We start from the raw sequence: 21,759 nt of genomic DNA, 5'->3' as shown, positions 1-21,759 counted from the left end.
TGCAGTTTCCTTGATTTCTTGCAAAGTACAGTACAATGAAAACCTACCATAAGTAGATGAGTGTAAACTTCAGAATAGCATCATCGCCATTAAATGACCTTTGTTTTCTTTACTAACTAATGTCTGTAAACAAAAAGAGAAGTGACAGAAGCAAAAAACACAAAATCAGAACTGCTTTTGCTTGATTACAGCAGGGACAGTAATTTTGTAACATCTACATTTACAACGGATCATATTTACAAAATGTTTTGAAATTTGCTCTGTTTTCTCAAATGAAAGTATTGCACTGCTCAATCATTCCTTTACACTCAACCCCGACTGCTGCACATGCTGTGGGGTATGTCATCTGGTTACGTCATATGTTCAGTGTTTCTCACCAATTTTTGGGGTATTTTGAAATTTACAAAAAGGCAAATGCAGAAAGTTATCACATTTTGCTGCACAATACCTGTGTCACAGAAAAATAATGTATACAAATCTTCTCAGATTGGCCACTGAATAACTTTGTGCAAGCCTCGCAATATTTCACCAACACAACTGTTCGTCATCTTCAGGTAGTGGTGGGTCCTGTCATCACTGCTGCAAGATGTGACTGGTGATATTCGCACAGCAGAATTGAAATTTGTCAGGCTAGAAGCAGGAGTACGAATGTGTGGACAGGCACTCCCAGTTGGATGGAAATGCCATTCATAGTAGCCTTCTGCTTATGTGTTGTGGGCAATGACTGCACTTCTGGACACTCGTGTGGTTAAAAGCTGAATTAACTCTCTGCAAGGTGCTGCATCAGGTCATACATCGGAGGATCTGGTTTCTACTGTTTTAATTTCATGGCAGTCAGTGCTGGATTCTGGGCAGTGCTTAGTCAAAATTCCATATTCCTGTTGGTAAGATTGCCCACCGTATGGCCTCTTGGGAAACGTGTGGTGCCCTGTATTCAGGCAGTGCTCTGCTACCACTAATTTACTGGGTGGCATTTTTGTCAGTGCTGTTGAACACAGTGTTCTTGCACAATGTGAGGTGTCTGCCCTATATAAGATTTCCCATAATGGCATCAGATCTTATATATGATCTATGTTTTCTAGGGTCAAGATTGTCTTTAACTTAACACAAACACTTCCTTAGTTTCGCTGGTAGACGAAAAACACACTTGATTCTGTTTCTCCTAGCGATTCTTTCTATTTTTGAAAACATGCCACTGAAATATGGTAAGAAAGCCATTTGCAATGCTTGTCTAAGTATCTTCATTTACATCCCTACACTGAACTTGCTTTGCTCAGAACACATTGCAAATCTATTTACAAGAATAAACGTTCTGCTGCAACACTGTTATTAGGTTTTACAGTTCACCAGGCAGACTGTTGGTATCTGAGATCACGTGTGCTCTATGTGCCAGGGAGTGTAAGACACTACCACATTGTGCAGGGTGATGGCAACTTTTGGACCGCAAATATAACTCTGCGTGTATCAGTTTGCAGTAGAGACTATGCCCCAGTGTTCTGTCAGCTTTTCTTCTAACTGTGACATCCAGGAATGGTAAGCTGCTATCTTTTTGTACTTCCACAGTGAACTGAATATTCAGATGGAGCGAGTGCAAATGCTGCAGGGACATAGGTAGTGTCTGTATTATGTGGGCCACACCACAAATGTCTCTTCAGCATTCTGCCAGAAGGAGGAATGTTGGATATTTACTAAGGGAAATAGAGGATCTCCCATGGGAACACTGTCCACTTGATTAAAGTAGTTGGTGTTACATAAGAAATAGGATGAGGTATGCACATGTTTAAACAGCACCACAATTTCTTTCTCAAACTTGCTGTTAATAACCTCTAATGAGGGCTGCAGGGGCACTTTTGTAAGTAATGATATAGCATTTGAGCTAACTAAAAGATCTGAAAGTTCTAGTTTAAGCATCTTCAGGTATTCTATGAAATCCTCTGAATTCTAAATACACTCCTGGAAATTGAAATAAGAACACCGTGAATTCATTGTCCCAGGAAGGGGAAACTTTATGGACACATTCCTGGGGTCAGATACATCACATGATCACACTGACAGAACCACAGGCACATAGACACAAGCAACAGAGCATGCACAATGTCGGCACTAGTACAGTGTATATCCACCTTTCGCAGCAATGCAGGCTGCTATTCTCCCATGGAGACGATCGTAGAGATGCTGGATGTAGTCCTGTGGAACGGCTTGCCATGCCATTTCCACCTGGCGCCTCAGTTGGACCAGCGTTCGTGCTGGACGTGCAGACCGCGTGAGACGGCACTTCATCCAGTCCCAAACATGCTCAATGGGGGACAGATCCGGAGATCTTGCTGGCCAGGGTAGTTGACTTACACCTTCTAGAGCACGTTGGGTGGCACGAGATACATGCGGACGTGCATTGTCCTGTTGGAACAGCAAGTTACCTTGCCGGTCTAGGAATGGTAGAACGATGGGTTCGATGACGGTTTGGATGTACCGTGCACTATTCAGTGTCCCCTCGACGGTCACCAGTGGTGTACGGCCAGTGTAGGAGATCGCTCCCCACACCATGATGCCGGGTGTTGGCCCTGTGTGCCTCGGTCGTATGCAGTCCTAATTGTGGCGCTCACCTGCACGGCGCCAAACACGCATACGACCATCATTGGCACCAAGGCAGAAGCGACTCTCATCGCTGAAGACGACACGTCTCCATTCGTCCCTCCATTCACGCCTGTCGCGACACCACTGGAGGTGGGCTGCACGATGTTGGGGCGTGAGCGGAAGACGGCCTAACGGTGTGCAGGACCGTAGCCCAGCTTCATGGAGACGGTTGCGAATGGTCCTCGCCGATACCCCAGGAGCAACAGTGTCCCTAATTTGCTGGGAAGTGGCGGTGCGGTTACCTACGGCACTGCGTAGGATCCTACGGTCTTGGCGTGCATCCGTGCGTCGCTGCGGTCCAGTCCCAGGTCGACGGGCACGTGCACATTCCGCCGACCACTGGTGACAACATCGATGTACTGTGGAGACCTCACGCCCCACGTGTTGAGCAATTCGGCGGTACGTCCACCCGGCCACCCACATGCCCACTATACGCCCTCGCTCAAAGTCCGTCAACTGCACATACGGTTCACGTCCACACTGTCGCGGCATGCTACCAGTGTTAAAGACTGCGATGGAGCTCCGTATGCCACGGCAAACTGGGTGACACTGACGGCGGCGGTGCACAAATGCTGCGCAGCTAGCGCCATTCGACGGCCAACACCGCGGTTCCTGGTGTGTCCGCTGTGCCGTGCGTGTGATCATTGCTTGTACAGCCCTCTCGCAGTGTCCGGAGCAAGTATGGTGGGTCTGACACACCGGTGTCAATGTGTTCTTTTTTCCATTTCCAGGAGTGTATGATGGTCATAGTCATCCACATGATAAATTTCAAAGCTGTCATGTGGAAATTGCCAGTTGCATCTTGCAGCAGTGATGGTGGAAATCACCACCACCTGTAGATGCCAAAACGTTGTGTCACTTAAATATTGAGGGAGGGACTTGCATAATGTTATCTGGTGGGGAACCCAAAGTGTTTTTGCAACAGATCTATCAGGCAAGCCTGAAAAGTCACATATACTCCAAGCAGTAAGTACCTGTCGTAAAATGATCACATTAGTGAGCTTGGCAATTAATTAAGAGTTTATCAATAAATTTGGCTTCATTTTGCAAGAAATTGTGCTGTGTTCCAGTACTCCCTCTTCAACAAAACTAATGTCAGTTTCTGCTCCACCTCTTCAGCCCAAGATCCTATGTACACTCTTGAGCATTTGTGTAAGATACCTGTTTATTTATAAAAATAAAAGTAACTTCTATCATGACTTTCCCATTCTTGTCCAGTGGGTTTGTTATCCTGCTGTTGCCTACTGCAGACTACAAGATTACTGTTGAAGATTTCTGCAAAGTTTTTCTTCCCTTTTAGTGTACCAACATTTCACTGTGTGGTAATTGCCTGGTACTGTTTAACGGGTGTTTTAACAGTTGTTTCAGAGATGCAATACGAAGCAAATGCAGTGAGGATGACTTGCTTGCCATGATTGGGGCAGCAGTGAGAAGAAGGAAGAAACAACATCGAGGTAAGATACATTACAGCAAATGTAACTCTATAGATAGAAAGAAAATTTCTGTTTAACAAGTCATAGCAAACATAAGAGCAAAATAGAACGAAAAACAACAGTGATAGAACCTGTGTTTTTTGTGTAAACTTGGATTTAATTTTTATTTAGTATTCATTCTGATTAATGCCCATTGGTCAACAAGATATTTCAGCCCTAGAATTTGGTTCTGCAAGGTCCACCAGATAACCATATATGGCTGTTGTAACTCCTTTATTGGACTTCAGAAGTTTTCCAGCAACAAATCCTTTTTTTTTCTTTCTTTCTTTCTTTTTTTTCTTTTTTTAAAAAAAAGCTAAAATGCAGAAAACATCATAAAGCAAACACTCACAGAAAAGCATCAGTGTCCTTGAAACAATGGAAACTCCAGTAGGAATATCAACAATATTGGAAAAGGCAGATTACTACTTACTGGTGAAGGCTGTGGCTGAAAGCTTTATGTAAGTGTCTTTTAATTCTGCCCATCTGCAGCCTAAGGTATCTTCTTTATGGTAAGTAACAGTCTGTCTTTTCCTTCATTATTCATTAGTGTTCTTTGTTTTTATTGCTGTTTAGCAAGCATCATGTGGTATATAAGGGATGCGAATAGCGTCAGATGAATCATCACTCTGGAGGATATGAAGGTGCTGCATATTGGTGTGAGACAGCATTATCTGATGAGAGTTTGAAAGAAACCTCATTGTGGATGTCCATTTGGTCGCCTGGTTAAACCTTGCAACATCTGTATTTTTGGAGTATTTGGATCTGACAGTGGCCTGATGTTGGAAAGTAAGGGCATACTCATCATCAATGTTCCAGTTGACTACATGAGACCACTACAAGGGAGCATCACTGTGTAGTGTACTGAGTACATTGTAACTGTTCACATCTGTGACTGCCATCTGAGAACAAGTACAGTAAACTCTCGTGCAGCTACACTTTTGGCTAGCTAGATTGACACTTGACAAGTTTCAGTTTGCGTGCACCTGGAGCCAAGCATTTGCTGGTGTTTTTTGGCAATCTACTGCTAATCAGTGCACTGGTGCGTGTCAAAAGTCCAAGTATCGTCAATTCGTGCGTGTGTTGGTTGAAGCTCTAGTGTGTTTCTTATTCGTATTGCATGGTTTCATGCCACTGCCATCTATTGGAACTCCTTGGTAGTACAGTACATACAGTATTGTTCTATGCAGCGCAACGTAGCCCTGTCAAAACCGACAATTAGAGTGCGCCCCCTAACACTTTCCACTTGTTGTCGGTACATCAAAGCTGAGTGTTTAACAGTGAATGTACAACACCCTGTTGTGTTGCCACGTGGGCTTGGGTAGAACAGAGGAAATGGCATAGATGTATCGAATGCTTTCATTTGATGGCTGCCACAGCCTGGTTTCAAAAGTCAAAAGTTTGTCTAGTGCATCTCGAGTGTTGTCAAGTTGTGCATCTGTGTGTTTCTGATTTGAGGTTTCGTGCTCCCACTATGTGCCTTAAAGTGTCCAGAGATAAAAGGGGCCAAAAACCATAAAGGACTCAGTCGAGTGTCTGTAGAAAGAACACTGAACGTGACTACAGGCACGAAACATAAAATGAATGTGATCTTGTTGGAAAAAGAGCTTCACACTTTGCAGAGAATTGATGCTGGTGAGCCACCCACAAAAGTTGCTGCAGAGTAGGAGTACAATTACTGATCGGAAGACAAATTGATCAGGAATTTAAAAATTTTGTTCCATCCAAGCATTGGGCAGCGCAGTGAAATCTTGAAAAGCAATGAGAAAAGGTGCACATCCTCAGTTAGAAGAGGCATTATTTTTGTGGCACGAATAAATAAGAGCCAAAGGTGTGTCAGTTTCAGGTCCTCTACTTTGTCAAAATGAGCTGATGAGCTGATTGAAGGAAAGAAGCAAGAATTGCTCGGAAGTAATGGCCAGCAGGATCGTTTCAAGAAGCAGCATGGCATTCATGAAATTGCCATCAGTGCCAAATCATTATCTGGGGATGAAGCTGCTACACTGATTTTAAGAAGAAACTGCACACAATCATTGACAAAGGAGGTTATACTGGCAATCAACTTTACAAATGTGATGAAACTGGGTTGAATTACAAAATGCTGCCAATGAAAACCCTTGCCTCTAAAGAAGAAGAAATGGCTTCAGGATACAAAAAAATCCAAGAAAGATTTACTGTCCTTGCTTGCAGTAATGCCACTGGCAATCATAAACTGTGTCTTACTTTAATTGGCAAATCCAAAACACCAAGAGCATTTAGACACCAACCAACCAGTTTGCCACTGAGGTACACGAGTCAGTCTTAAGGCATGTATGAACAGTGCCATCTTCAGAGAGTGGTTCCAGGCAGAGTTTGTTCCAACTGTAGTAAATTACATGGAAGGAAAAGGACTTCCTTGAAAAGTGCTACTTCTTGTGGACAATGCTCCTTCTCACCCAGGTGATCTGCAAGATGGGGATATCAAAGTTGTATTTCTCCCACAAAATGTCACATCTCTATGTCAACCAATGGACCAAGGTATTCTTGAGGCGATGGAAAAACATTACAGACGCAAGATGCTGGAATAATTAATAGGTGTGATTGATGCTGCAGATGATTTTGTGGAAGCTCTTAAAAAAATTGATGTTTTAAGTGTCATTCATTGATTGCTGAAGCTTGGAATCTAATTCCTCCAGTTCCTCTTGTTAGGTCTTGGAAAAAACTCTTAGATCGTAAGGCAACCTAAGTGGTGGGAAGGAGGAGGCAACACCGAAACTCAAGCTGACATAATTTTGGTGAATTTACTGGAGAAGCTGGTTGTAAAGACACACACTTCGAAGACATTGAAGAGTGGATAGAAAATGGCATTTTTTCATGTGACTGAGGATGAAATCGTCCAAATTGTGACCGATCATAAAGTGTCAGAAGACTATGTTTCTGATGATGAATCAGAGAAAAATATTCCTCACACATTCTGTTACGAAGTGATCCAAACTGCCCTGGAGTACATCAGCCAACAGGCGGAGACGATTTATCTTGAAATAGTTTGATTTCAACGTTGGAGATGTATTGTTGCAGCAATAGTTTCTCAAGCAAAAAGCAAAAAAAAAAAAAGACGTTTGTGACTTCGTTACCAAAAAATAAACTCTAATGAAGCATCCTAGAACTTCTATGTCCATAACTTAAAAAGTTTTTTTTTTTTTTAATTTTCTTGAAAGTTCCTCTAGACAGACTTTTTGTTCCTTTGAGTAATCTCTAGATTTGTTTCATAATTTTGTTCAGTAGTTTATTTTTTACTCAAAAGAGTAGGTAATAAAATTAAAACTCCTGTTATTTACTGCTGCCAAATAAGGGAGATTTTTTCTGTAAGAATGCAAAATAAACGAGCTTTGTTATACAGCACTTAAAAACTTTGAGTTTTCAATCATAGTTTGGTGCCTTTTTAACATGTCAACACAATTTTTTCAGTAAAAAAGTGCAGGGTTATTTGCAACCATATCAGTAACGTTTTACATACCCTACGCACGTTTTACGATCGTATTTCGCAATATTGATGCAATTTGGAGTGTTCACATGTGAAAACAGGGGGACTTTGATTTATCTGAAATTTTTGTTATCGGAACCGGCCACCGTCCCGATCATTTAGGATAAACAGGAGTTCACTGTAATAGACTCCTTGCAACATGCTGTGTCATACAGCTAGGAGCAGCCAGACTATGGAATTGCCGTCCTGCACATAGGCTGCCATTAACACCCAAGCAAATGACTGCATGTGAAGTGGTGCCATGATCGAGAAGTACGGACTGCTAATGAATGGTGTCACATTATGTTCACTAATGAGTCCCAGTCCTGCACTGCTCCAAATGACTATCGTGGAGAAGTTCGACAGTGACCCGGGGAGATGGGGAGAGGTCCCATTCTTCCACATTTTGGGGGGGGGGGGTCACAAAGCAGTCCCATGGTGTGGGGAGCCATTGGGTATGACTTCAGGTCACGGCTTGTAATGGCCGAGGGAACTCTGATGGTACAGCAGTGTGTAATAGTATTGTGGTGCTATTTTTCAACAGGCCAGTGCTTGTCCACATGTAGTGTGTGTCTCTTTAAGTTGTCTGCGTGATGTTGATATACTCCTGTGGCCAGCAAAATCCCCATATCTGTCCCCGATAGAACATTATGGGACCAACATGGACGTCAACTCCATCCCACTGCCTGTATCCATGATTGCAATGTCCAGTTACAACAGTTGTGGATCACCTTTCTCAGGAGGGTATGCAGCAGCTTTACGACATCCTCCCGCACTGTCCAGGCCAGACAGGGTGCATTGCTGTGTTGATAAGTGGGCTCAAACTGATAAGTTCTGTCTAAATTTGACTCTGTTTTCTTATCACTGAAATAACATCACATACCCTCTAAATTAGCTATGTTTCAATTTGTTTTCTCCCCACCTTCTGAGTGTCTCCCTTTTTTTCAAGCAGTGTAATTTAAGACAGACATAAGTATATGAAAATGGGATGGCATAACACATTGCTATTCAACTATGCCCCTAAGAAAATTGTAAGATAATGGAGAAGAGCAGGTGCACTATTACACTGACTAGAACGTAAACTTAAAGATAGAATTATATTGTGTAACCTATACCGATGATGTAATACTAATTGACAAAAACATCACTGATGTGCTAAAGCAAATTGAAATATTAAGGGAGCAATCTAGGAAAATTGGACTAATAATTTCACCTGGATAAAAAATTAATGGACGATACCAAAATGGCACTGGGTGAACTTATATAGGCAACAACATAGTATTCGGTGATAAAGAGTTTAAATAATTAGGTGAAAAAGACCACTGAACATCATAAGGAAAAGAAGGCATAGAATCCAGACTTCAGAAAATACAAACTGTCTCTCAGTTAACTAAAAGTATTTTTCCTGGAACTCTAAAATCTAACATTGCACAACAGTGATCAAATTAGAATTTCTTTATGCATGAGAGAGACTCTTTGTCCAACACAAGACATGAAAACAGCAAACTGAATTAGAAGAATGTAAAATTGTAGTAAAAATCTTAGGTCCAAGAATAAAAGATGGAATACATCACACAGAACCCAGTGTGAAATCTCCAGGCAAATTCCTAAAAACTCTTGTTACAATGTGTCTCCAAAGAATCCAACTTGTGGGACATACAGAAAGAATGTATCCAAACAGGCAGCTCATTGGATTCCCACATACTTGAAAAATAAGATCCAACTGATGAAAACAAACAGGAAGAGACCTTACGAAATTGGAATCACCACATTTACAGTATTCTGATGTAGTGATGAGTCACACAGAGTGCAGTTTCACAGTAGCTTGATCGATGCTTGTACTTGTGCATGTAGTATATGCAAGTGTGTACAGCGTCTCTTCTGGTGTACTCACAATATGCTAATTTATGGCCGAGCAGTAAACCGGATCCCTACTCGGTTCCAGTGTGCTGTGCTAATTATTCTTCTTCACTATACATTTATGCTTGGAGCTGCAAGAGAGGCCATTTTCCGGATAGTGCCACAAAAACAACAAATTCTCAGATATCAGTTTAACTTAAACTCTTCAACATCATAGACAACATTTCACATTAATATGTTGCAGAACACTAGATTAGTGTTAAAATTGCCAGAGTAAACATTGTTCTCCATGTGACAGATTGTCACCCGATGTCCAAAATCGATAAATTTTATATCTCTGCACAGAGAAGCAGCTGGTTGCTCATTGTCATCTGTGGTGCTAATCAATGGGTCGAGCTCGTTGCTGGCACAGCGCCACCTCAGAGTAAGTGGCCCCTCATCCCAGCAGGTGGCGATGTTTAAACACCCGTATAGCTCCCAAGACTTACTGCGTCTGTGGATAACTCCGTCTCTGCACAGAACTTCCCACATTTCCCACACAGTGGGCCCTCGTGTCTCTTACACACAATAAATCTTCAAACTTTTTTCATTGGCTAAGTTAAATTTTGAGTGTGACATGCTGTTTCGTAAAAAATAGCAAACGGTAGACATGGATGTTATTGTGACACTTTCCTAAGGCAACATTTGTGTATTACACTTGTAGAAGTGCACTGCAACATAAAACAGTAGACCGTAAGTTCAAACAATGGAAACTCCAGGTTGGAATATCAGCAGTGTAGGAAAAGATAGAGTGCTAATTACCATAAAGATGGCACGTTAAAATGCAGACAGGCACAGTTAAGACACTTACACATAAGCTTTTGGCCACAACCTTCATCAGAAAAAGAAATGGAAATACACACCATTCATTCACACAAGCAAGCACACCACACACACACATGACCACCAACTCAGACAGCTCAGGCCAGAATGCTAGCCTGTAAGTTTGCTACACAATAAAATAATTATTCTGAGCTACAAGAAAAATGGATTCAAAGAACTAAACTGCTTGAAGAAAAAAAAGGGAAGCTCCCTGAAGCAACGTAGTTTCACGAGTGTGCATACCAGTGGTAAATTATGAGAGTCGCAACTCTCTGAAATGGATAAAAAGGTCACCAGATTGCATTAGCTTTGTTTGTGTCTCGGATTGTTACCGTGACTGGTAGGAGCTATAAGAGATGTGAAGAGCGTAAGATGTCGAGTGATCCCTGTTAAGGACACAGATGCCCTGTACTTCTGTGAGTCAGCATTATCAGAACGTAACAAAATTTGAAGGGGCCTAATTGTTTGTCTCCATTTGCCAGGCTGATTGAATTATGCAGTATGCAGATTTGTGAGACATTCAGATGTGGTAGTGTCCCCATGTTGGACTGCTTGGGTACGTAAGGGCGGTTTGCTTGTCAGCAAGCTTCCGGTTGACCGTGTCTGACGAGCCCATGGGAGAATTGCTGCAAGTACGCCGAGCACATTGTAACCCTTTCACACCTGCACCTGTCATGTGATCAGCAGTGAGTCACATTCTACAAGACCCGCGATGACAGTTGTCAGTGAGTATGACAACGACATAGGGAGAGGGCGTTTGGGGCAGCATCGGATATGACTTCAGGTCACTCTGACAGCACAGCAGTATGTCATGGACATCCTACATCCTCATTTGCTACCTCCATGTCCAACGGAGTTACAAGAGACAGAGCAGTGAAAACATATCCAGTTGTTGACTCACAAAGCGGTTTTGAGCTGTGACGCATGTAGTCTTAAGTGAATCATTCATACAAAAAGAAAAGAAGAGGAAGCTAAAGTCAGAATGTGAAAAAATTGGAGAATGGAATAGATATTTGAAGACTTCACACTTGAAACTCCCAGTTTTCCTATTGTGAAAGTGCCTTTGTGACCATATGCATTTCACTGATGATAAACTTTTTTTTCCCCCTGGGTCTTGGCTCCATATTTTTTCATCCGGTTGAGTCAGAATACTTGCATAGTATTTGTGAGGTATTGTTTCAGTCTTGCAAGCTAATCTAAAATACAATCCCTTTTGCATCCTAGAAAACAATGACCACTCTTTCTCTCCGATTAAGTCACCTTGGCTATTTTTGTGCAACTGCTGTTTCATTTCATCCACGGGAACAGATTGGTGCATAGAATCAGTTGTGTGTCAGATTGTCCCAAATTGTTTTTCACATTAGGTTGTAGTCAGGCTTCAACAGACATGCCACTCACTTTCTGGTATGGCCACGGCATCAACTGTTTTGCACATCTTTTTAATTACTGATCTTGCAATATCACACTGTGTTCTTTCTCAGCATTTTCATATTTGATTGTAATTCTAGGAAGTAGTTCATGAGTCATCTTACAGAGACATATGCCACATATGAATTCAGCCACCCATTCCTTAACTGTTGACTATGAAGGAACTCCCCCCATGAACCATGGACCTTACCGTTGGTGGGGAGGCTTGCGTGCCTCAGCGATACAGATGGCCGTACCGTAGGTGCAACCACAACGGAGGGGTTTCTGTTGAGAGGCCAGATAAACATGTGGTTCCTGAAGAGGGGCAGCAGCCTTTTCAGTAGTTGCAGGGGCAACAGTCTGGATGATTGACTGATCTGGCCATGTAACATTAACCAAAACACCTTGCTGTGCTGGTACTGCGAACGGCTGAAAGCAAGGGGAAACTACAGCCATAATTTTTCCCGAGGACATGCAGCTCTTCAACTTGACTAGAAGAAGAGATCGGTTGGTAGGACATGTTTTGAGGCATCAAGGGATCACAAATTTAGCATTGGAGGGCAGCGTGGAGGGTAAAAATCGTAGAGGGAGACCAAGAGATGAATACACTAAGCAGATTCAGAAGGATGTAGGTTGCAGTAGGTACTGGGAGATGAAGAAGCTTGCACAGGATAGAGTAGCATGGAGAGCTGCATCAAACCAGTCTCAGGACTGAAGACCACAACAACAACAGCAACAACATGAAGGAACTGACTCCTAATAAGTAAGATGATGCCTGTAGAAAAGTACAACAAAACAGTAATCTCAAAAAAGGACAGGATAGACAGTACATTCTGTAGGACATATTAAAAGTGATTGGTAAAAGAGACTTGGTGTGTTAAATGCAGCTTTTGTTTACATGATAATTGAATTGGATAGATAAACAACCTACTTGCTAAGTGGCGGCAGAACACACACATAAAAGAAGATTATAATTAGGTGAGCTTCAGAGCCAGTAGCTCATTCTTCAGGCAGAAGGGTTGAAGTGGAAGGAAGAGGGGTGAAGGATAGGTCTAGGAAAAAGGGTAGATTTTGAGAAAGTTACCCAGAACTGCAGATCAAGGGCTGACTTTCCAGATGGGATGTGATTCCACATCTACATACATACTCCACTAGCCACCATATGGTGCATGGCAGAAGGTACCCTGTCTCACTACAATAGTCTAAATAAAATTACTTGATAGTTGACATCAATCACTTGCTGCAACAATGTTGCCACATTGGCTACCAGCTACCGTTTGGTTACAGGTGACAACAAACAAGCAGCTCACTTCACAAATTATGTTAAATGTTTAACACAGAGCAATTTTTCTAGTGGCTGGTGCAAGGTATGTCAGAAATGTTGGATACTCTGTCGACTATTGATTTAAAGTGACCAGTGACTGAACTGGGGCAGACGACCCGTTTTGTATCCCTGACTGTAAACTTGTGTCCTAACCCAGCCGAGAAAATTGTGGTCAACAGTCTGCAGCAGTACTAATATCATGATCGCTTTGTTCATGGCAATTAAAGCTAACCCTTAAGGGTAAACTCACGACAACAAAAACTCAATTTCAGGGCTGAAAGCAAATTGAAATTTCTCCATGTCATTTGTTACCTGTAACTATCCTTACACTAGCTGCACATGCTGCCATGTTAGAAACCAGTGAACAGTCCATGTGGGCACTTGGTCGTGGATTATAGATGACTGAGGCAGATTCCAAATGAAGAAATAATGACAGGAAGAAAAATAAGACCAAATAGAACAGTCAAAACAATGATGAAAAATGATGCAGCAAATTATTAAAAATAGAAAAAAATATATTTAAACCAATTAATTGAATGAAAATAATAATCACACTCTTTTGGTTAGATTTAAAAATAAAAATTTTGCTACATTGATGAGATTCAAACCTACAACATGCTACATATTAGATTAATCTGCCAACCATTGTGCTATGCCACAGCACTGCATGAAGTATTTATATATGTGAATGTAGTGACCCAGTTGCAACTATGAATTGCAACCTTAAAAATTTCAGTTTCACGCAGTGTAGTGAAAAGCTTATCTAATGTAAGATGATCTCTGTGAATATGATAACTATATGTATGATACTGAATCACACCTTGTGCTGAGTTATTCAGTAGTGTTTGGTTAGTGCTATGAATGAAATGTGTGTCTTTCATTAGCATTGTTAATGTGTGTTGTTTTTGGTGTAGCTATCGCGTGTCATGAAATACATAATAAAAGTGTCGGGCTCGTAATTCGGGATACAAATACATCAAGAAAGAATGCTGAACCAGGAATTGGAAGTGACTGGCCAATTTTGGTGGAGTTTGGCAACAGCAGACAGTTCAAGTGTGACGCTGACTACTCTTATTGGCGTTTGAAGTGCCAACTATCAAGTAATTTTATTTCAACTGTAGTCAGTTCCTTTCCCGTTCCATCTGCCAATTGAGTGAGGAAAAAGTGAATGTCTATATGCCTCTCTATGAGTCCTAATTTGTTGTCTCTTATCTTTGTGGTCCTTACGCATAATGTATGTTGGTGCAAGGAGAATTGTTCTGCAGTCAGCACAGTGTTCCTCAAAATCCCTCCAGGGATTCCCATTTGAGTTCCAGAAACATCTCCATAATACTTGTATGTTGTTGTTTCAACCTACTGTTAACAAATCTAGTATCCTGCCTCTGAATTACCTCAATGTCTGCTTTAATTCGACCCCTTGCGGATACCAGACACTCAAACTGTACTCAAGAAGAGATCACACTAGCATCCTATATGTGATGTCCATCACAGCTGAGCCACACTGTAGTAAAATCCACCCAACAAACAAAAGATGATTATTCGCCTTCCCTACCATGACCCTCACACGTTTGTTCCATTTCATATCACATTGCAATGTTACGTCCAGATATTGAAACAATGTGACTTCTTCATTCATGACACTACTAATGCTGGATTCTGGCATTATGGATTTGTTTTTCCAACTCCTCTGCAGTAACTTATATTTTTCTACATTTAGGGTTAGCTGTCATTTATCACACCAACTGGGAACTTTGTCCAGGTCATCTTTTATCCTCCTAAATCACTCAACGATGACACCTTCCATACACCACAACATCATCAGCAAACAACCATAGATTACTGTCCACTTTGTCCATCAAATCAGTTATGCACATAGAAAATATGAGTAATAGTGCTCCTATCACACATCCCTGGAACGATCCTAATGATACCCCAGTCACTGATGGACACTCACCGTCGGGATAATGTAGTGGGTTCTATTACTTCAGAAGTCTTTGAGCCACTCACATGTCTGGGAATGTATTCCATGTGCTTGTACCTTTGTTAAAAGTCTGCATTGAGTCATTATGTCAAATGCTTCTCGGAAATCAAGAAATATGGAATCTGGGTTTGTGAATTTTGTGATGGCAAAGTTAGAGGAGCAATGCATCTGCATTAAATTTTGTGTGAAACTCAAGAAAACCTTTACAGAGACACACCAAATGATGCTGGGAGCCTATAGCGATGAGTACTTAAGCCATACTCGGTGTTACATATTATTCACACGTTTTAAAAATGGCTTTACAAAAGTCAAACATGATCCTTGTTCAGGACGCTCTTAGATGTCCACTGATGATGCTTGTGTCAGGAACGTCAACGAAATTGTGTGTGCCAGTCGAAGATTCACTGTCCGAGAGATTGTAGAAGAATGTAACATTTCAATTGGATCATGTTATGAAATGACACAGCATCTTGGAATGCATTGTGTTGCCGTCAAGTTCATTCCACACTCATGAGTCAAGACCAAAAAAACTTTTTGGATCTTACAAATGAGACTGAGATGTTCCTTGTGAGAATAGTATGACCCCTGCAGACTTCTTTTTATTTCCAAAGGTGAAAAGGATGAAGTTTTGCAATGGTAGATGAGATAAAAGAAAATTCGCAGACGGCACTTTATGCGACCCAGCAAGATGTGTGTCAAGACTGCTCCTGGAAGTGGAAATGATATTGGGAGCAGTGTATCAATTTTGGAGTAGAGTATTTTGAAGGAGACAATCCATAGTAACTAAAAGATAAGCATAGAAAATTTTGTGGACAAAGTTCTGGAATTTTTTGAACAGACATTGTATGACAAAAGGGCATGCTGAGTTGCCCATGAGTGATGCTTTGTACTGATTTGTGGACATAAACTTATTGGTCTCTATGAAACTGATTAGATTCAAACCCAGAATATGTTCAAGAATTCTGCAGCAAACTGATGTTACGGGTATTGGTCTGTAATTTCGCGGGTCTGTTCTTTCGCCCTTCGTATATACAGGAGACGCCTCTGTATTTTTTCCCCAGTTGCTTAGGTCTTTCTGCTGGGTGAGAGATTCACAATAAATACAAGCTAAGTAAGGGTCTAGTGAATATAGCACTCTTTGTAAAACCAAATTGAGATTCCATCTGCAACTGGTGACTTATTTGTTTTTAATTATTTCAGGTGTCAGGGATGCTTACGAGGGTGGTTTGAAAAGTTCTTGAAACAGAATAGAAAAAAAGTACTTATGTCACTGAAACTTTTTTGTTTTTCAATGTACCCTGCTTGTAGATTAATTCACTTGGTCCAACAGTGTTCCAATACCTTGATCCCATCTCGACAATGATTTTCCTCCAGGCCTACAAAATAGTTGTCAACTCAGGCTATCAATTCTTAATTTAAGTGAATCTTCATCCACAAAGAAAAATTTTCAATTTAGGGAAGAGGCACGTGTGGCAACAATTCATACCTTAGTTTGTGTAATTTTACCATGGCGATGGCACATGCGTGCGAGCGTGCATTGGCTTGATGCTAGATGACTTTCTTCCTTATTAAACCTGGCCTTTTTCTCATATCTTTTGTTGCAATTTGTCCAGAAGGTTAGCATAGTATTCTCCAGTAATTGTTTGCCCAGTGGGGAGATAAAGTACAAACAGAATCCCCTTCTCATCCCAGAACACTGATGCCATGATCTTCCCCGCTGAAGGAATTTGGTGGCGCATCCCAGAACACTGACGCCATGTCCTTCCCCGCTGAAGGAGTTTGGCGGCGGAGATTCAGCATGTTTCCAATGCTTTGATTGTTGCTTTGTCTCTGGGGTATAGTAGTAAACCAAAGTTTCCTCGTGGTCACAAACCAGCACAAAAGTTCTTGTTTGTTTCTCCTAAAACAGGCCAAACATTGTTGTGTGTGTTTTTGACATCTGGCAAGCGTGAGCAATTTCATGCACTCTAAATTGGTTATCCTCCTTGATCATTATGCGCACTTTTGCGATGATTTCTAGAGTAGTGACACATCTTGGCTGACCTATTCATGGATGATCATCATCTAAGCTCTCCTGACCAAATTTAAATTCATTTATCCACTTGGCAACAGTTGAAGACAAAGGAGCAGAGCCCCTGGTGTATTCTGGAAATCGGCATGAATGTCCTTCGCTTTTATACCTATCTTTATGAAGTACTTCATCACTGCTTGAATCTCTACCCGTCCACCCCCCCCCCCCCCGCCCCCCCCCCTTGTCTTTGCAGATCACTACACAGGAACAACAACAGAGCCGTGTCACTGCCACAGCTCTCTTCCAAGAGCACTGACATGGCACATGTTTACAGGTGATTGTTGTTAGGTGTCTTTGTGCTATTGTCAAATGACGGTATGTTTATATGATTCTCTTGCATGAATTATTTCTTAAATGTAAAATTTAAAACATTTATCTCCTACTGCCACACCAGACTGGTCAAGTGACTTGATGGAATTCTTTGACTCACTTAGTGATTTTACATAGGACAATAATTTCCCCTGCTTCTCAGCCAGATCTTTTGCTGAGGTATGACAGTGGTAGTAACCTTTCCTTGTTGCCATTTGGCATTCTCTTTTGAACCAAGAGTGCAGTAGCTTTTCCTTCCTCAGTATTTTCCGAATTTCATTGTTAAACCACAGTGGCTCTTTTGCATCCTTAATTCGTTTACTAGGTACAGACTTGTTGAGAGTGCAATTCACGATCTGTTTAAGCTTTGACCATAATCTCTCTACGTCCATCTTAATGGAACTAAGTGATGTCAGTTCTGTCTAAGTGAGATGCTAACATCTGCTTATCTGCTCTTTCTGGCATGAACGTTTTCCTAGCCTTTTTGACTGATTTATTAATTTTTGTAACCTTAGTTATTATGATGTTATCATGATTATTAATCCCCATTTCTATGCTGAAGTCATTGATGATATCTGGCCTGTTTGTAACTACAAGGTCTAAGATATTTCCATTGCATGTGGCATGCCAAACTAGGTGCTCAAGACAATTTTTGAAAACCACATTCAAAAGTGCTTCACAAGATTGACTGCACCCCCTGCAATGAAGCCATAGGCTACCATCTATACTCAGTAGGCTAAATTAACCTCCAACTAGTATTGCATGATCTAGGTATTGACGTGCTACTGTCTGTAGACTTTCTGTGAATGGCTCCAAAACTGTCATAGTAGAACCGGGTGGCTGATTAAAACATTCATTAATTAACTTGATTTCACGTAGACTTGTTATATGCAACCAGATAACTTCACTGTCACAATCAGCTTTGACCTCAATAGAGACAATGGACACTCCCTCTCCTACAGTGTCTAACCTGCCTTTCCGATATATATTCCATTAATCACTAAATATGTCAGAGCTTTCAACTCTGGGTTTCAGCCAGCTCTCAGTCTCTGAGAATAATTTGAGTGCGAGACTTTCCTGGATGGCAGTAAATTCGAAAACTGTGTTACAAGTACTTTGACAACTGATAAAATTTTGACAATCTACACTGGAGTGAATTCAAAAGACAAACCTCAACCAACATTGAATGTATCTTGGTGATAAAGAGCCCAAATAAATAAATAGATGATTTTATTCCATTTCATCTGATTGAATGAAACACACACAGCATAACTACTCAGAAAACAACTATAGTGCTGATTACATTTACTATCATACATGTAGCACTCTGAGAACATTTCACCTAGTCATAGTAGTCCTGTGTTTTGGAACTAGGCAGTGCTTCATTTCACAAAGCGAAAGGAATGGCTTGTGTGTGTGTGTAAAAAAATCATATCACAAAACCAATAGTAAATGGACTATCTGATCACAACGTGCAGCATCCTGTGTTAAATGTTGAAACTTGTCAGGATAAAAAAAATATTAAATCTGAGTACAGGAGGATAATAAATAAGCCAGAAATTGAGGAATTCAGGAAATTGCTCAAAGACATGAACTGGAGAGATGTTTACCTGACTCAAATGGAAAATACAAAGCATTTATTAATAAAGTTACCTCCTCTTTTGAAAATTGTTTTCCCCTAAACGTAACTCAAATCACACAGAAGTCAAAAGATAAACCATGGATTACACAAGGAATAAAGATATCATGTGGGGAAAAAGGAGACTGTATCTACTATCTAGGAACATTTCTGATATTAGCATTGTAATGCATTACAAAGAATACTGCAAAATATTGAATCAAGTAATCCAGAAATTGAAGTAGCTTTATTAAGAGAAAAAGATAATTGTATCAACAAAATAAGAACTGTATGGGATATAGTGAAGACAGATAGAAGTGGGGCCAAAAAGGAAGTGGAACAGATAGCTCTAAAAGTAGATGAGGCTTTGGTAACAAGTGCATGTAGTGTTGTAAATCTCTTAAGCAAGACTTAATTTTTGTTACTGACGGCTCGGGGTTATCAGGTTCGGTGAATGGTGCAATGGAGTATCTGGGACCAGTCTTTGAAGAACATTGTGTAGAACCTATTCAAGGAACTTTGAATTCCGACCATTGCTTCTCAGTATACTTACTCCTTAATGAAATTTGTTGCAAGTTACATATCTATATTTCCAACAAATAGCTCAATACATATTATCAATACTAGGAATAAGAACAATCTACATAAAGACCTAAAATCACTTATGTTGGTCCAAAAGGGGGTCCAATATTCAGGAACACACATTTTCAATAAATTACCAGCACCCATTAAAAACTTGGTTTCAGATAAAGCACAGTTTAAACAGAGTTTGAATGACTTTTTGATAGGCAATGCCTTCTACTCTATAGATGAATATCCTAACAGAGACTGAAAGGCCAGCTTAAGTAAAAATATGTTAGATTTAAGATTTGACAGCACTTGGTTGCAACAGTCAATATTAAGTATTTTGTGTATGATAAATTTATTAATAGTGCATAACAATGTTTCATTCTGACAGTGTATTAATTCTGTAAATATTAGCTTTTCCAGTTTACTGTATTGTATTCACCTATTTTGACAATCTCGTGACAAATGATCAGGGAAGTATTCATTATATTAAAATGTTTTGTGTTATACATTCTGACATGTTCCACACCCTCGAGAATCATCTCATTTTTTCGGTGTATGTAATGAAAACTGAATCAAATCAAATCCAATCACCATCTCTCGTCATGTAATAACTTCACTTCTTCTTCTTCCCTTGTCGTCTCCTGTTTTTCCAGTACTCGTCCATCTCCTCCTCATGTTTTTCCCCCTTTATTCTATTTGTGTTGTTCTCAATCCCCTATTTCTTCTGCATTGAAAGCCTTTTATTTTTATTTACTTATTTTTTTTATTGAGGTGAGTCTCTACGGACTGCGTGGTAACAACCGACTTCACTCTAGTGTCCAGGTCTTGTTCTTGCTCCAGCTTTGACTTCCTGCCAGTATCTTCTGAGCCCCTGCAAGAAGTGCCTTTTTATGCTCTTCAGATAATGGTCCTCACTGTCTTTCGGATGTTGATGCCATGTTAAAACCTTGGTAGTTGGTCACCAATCTTCTAAATTTGTTCCTTTCAGGAATTTCTCTCTGAGATACCAATCTGCTTAAGATCTTTTTCACATTCTTTGAACCATCTCGGCCTCGTTTTCTTAGATAGGATGAAACTCCGTATTCTTTTTGTTAGTCAATCACCGTCCATTTTCATGAGATGACCATAAAATAACAATCATTTCTTTGTAATGGATGCTGTGATAGGTTCTGTCTCACTGCACGTGTCCTCATTTGCTCCATTCGTCATTGTCCATCGACCCATCTATTACCTTAGGATTTTCCTTAATATCCTACACTCACGCTTTTCCAGCCACTCAGCTTGACCTTGTCTATTCGTGGTCAAAGTTTTGGATGCTTATAAGCCCTCAGGTTGTACAACTGTATTATAATGTTGGAACTTGGCCCATATACTCATAGACTTTTTGTTATAAGTATTCTTTGTCAGTTGGTATGCTTGGTCTAACTTCCTCATCCCGACAATTGCTTCTTCTTTTAATCCATTCTTCTGGTGGATGACTTCACCGAGATACCTGAAATTCTTAACTCATCCGATTTTTTCCCAGGTTGGTTATCTTCCATTCAGGTCCGTCACAGATGTTCGTCATAAATTTTGTCTTTTGAATAGAGATCTGGAGTCTAACTTTTTTCATCAATTTCTGACAGCCTATTTATCTTGTTGATTGCTGACTCTATGTTGTTAGCAAAAATGGCCAGGTCAGCCGCAAAATCTAAGCAGTCAATGCACACCCCTTTGTTCTTAGGACCAAGTCTGAACCACTCTTCATTTGTTTCTTCTTGGGCTAATAACTTTCTCCACTCTCGAATGACCTTTTCCAAGACACAATTGAAAAGGAGAGGGATAGTCCATCTCCTCGTCTTATGTCCGTTCTGATTGTAAAGGGTCAGATACCTCACCCATAAGTTTAATTTTCGACACTGTGTTAGCAAGAGTTTGTTTGATCAGCTTTCTTGATGTATTATCCACCCCAAACTTTTCCAAAATATTCATTAATGCATGTCAGTCGATGGAGTCATATACTTTCTGAAAATCAACAAACATGACCACATAGTTATTTCTTCCAATTTTTTTTTGTACCTCATGATGTTCTTCAGGTTAAAGATCTGTTCTGCGCAAGAATCACCCTTTTGGAAACCAGCTTGATAGTCCCCAATCAGTTGGTTACAATG

At 40.6% G+C, this 21,759-nt stretch overlaps 1 pseudogene; it reads left to right on the top strand.

Annotated features, from left to right (window-relative positions):
- The window catches only part of LOC124554990, a 114,025-nt pseudogene that overhangs the window by 87,818 nt on the left and 4,448 nt on the right, over positions 1-21,759 (top strand).

This window comes from Schistocerca americana, chromosome X (assembly GCF_021461395.2).
Source record: "Schistocerca americana isolate TAMUIC-IGC-003095 chromosome X, iqSchAmer2.1, whole genome shotgun sequence".
Taxonomy (NCBI): Eukaryota; Metazoa; Arthropoda; class Insecta; order Orthoptera; family Acrididae; genus Schistocerca; species Schistocerca americana.
Note: the sequence above shows the minus strand (reverse complement) of the source record. Positions and strands in the feature narration are given on the sequence as shown.